This window comes from Frankliniella occidentalis, unplaced genomic scaffold (genome assembly GCF_000697945.3).
Source record: "Frankliniella occidentalis isolate FOCC.00 unplaced genomic scaffold, Focc_3.1 Scaffold219, whole genome shotgun sequence".
NCBI lineage: Eukaryota > Metazoa > Arthropoda > Insecta > Thysanoptera > Thripidae > Frankliniella > Frankliniella occidentalis.
In genome coordinates, this window is record NW_026267345.1 from 248,491 (window position 1) to 249,571 (window position 1,081).

The following is a 1,081-nucleotide window of genomic DNA, read 5'->3' on the forward strand; positions in this document are numbered from 1 at the left end:
CACCTGCATCCTACAAAACCACCGTAGCTAGTACTCTTGAGTACCCGCGGAGGAGTATCCAACCGGACCTCACAGTCGACGCGGCTCAGCCCGGGCCCACAAGTACTCGGGAGTACCCGCGGAGGCGGAGGAGTGACTACCCCTAGGAGTACACCGCGAAGAACAGAGTGCAACCGCTGATTTCAACAAAATCGTGCGTGTAAAGTGCCTCATCTCGTTATTTCACTCGTGAACTACGAAAGTGCGTCCGCGAAGTAATGTGTAACCACTGGATTTTTGGGGGGGCTTTGTATACATTCTGACACTGTTTTTTCTCTGTCTGTTTGCATGTGCCTGTGAGTGCTGTAACATCGTGGTTGCTTGGAGAAGAGTGTGCACGCTGTACTTTGCTTGCACTGAACGTTGGCTAGCTACTGCCCTGCTTTCCTGCCTCTGTTCTTTTTGGCCGCACTCTGGAATAATTTCTTGAATAAACTTTGCACTTAAAAAATAAAATCTTGCTTTTTACCTTTGTCATTTTCCTCTACCCCAGCCCGTGCAACCACCGGTAACCGTTTGTGATAGAGTTGGTAAGTGGCTCATCGTGCAGGGGCAGGTGCGAGGTGAGTACGAGACGAGGTCCGAGATCTCTACAATGAAAATGTAAAGGGTTGCAAAGAATACTCTTTTGATGTAAGAACTAGTTCTGCGTGTCAGATGCTCAAGTTCCTAAGCGTCGCGCACCTGACGCGACGACGCGACCACGTTCAGCTTACCATGTAGCAAGCAGAGTACCCGACAACACGCCTCCATTCCATAAGGCACAGTGTAAGTACGACTAGACGAGTCGGCCTGCAGCCAGTACTTATTACAACGTTTTCGTACAGAGTTGCTCACGGACAAACCCTAACTATTTTCCTTCACTGTGCTTCGTGGAAAGAGGGGGAAGGGGTGGGATGTAAAAGCACAAGAGAAATGTTGCGCTTGTAACTGTCCGAAGGTTATAATTCAACAACAGAGTCGAACCTGAGCAACCCCCAGGTGTCGTGAAAGCATTTGGCACCCCTCAGAGATTGAGTTTGAGAGAGAGCCTTGGGGGGGG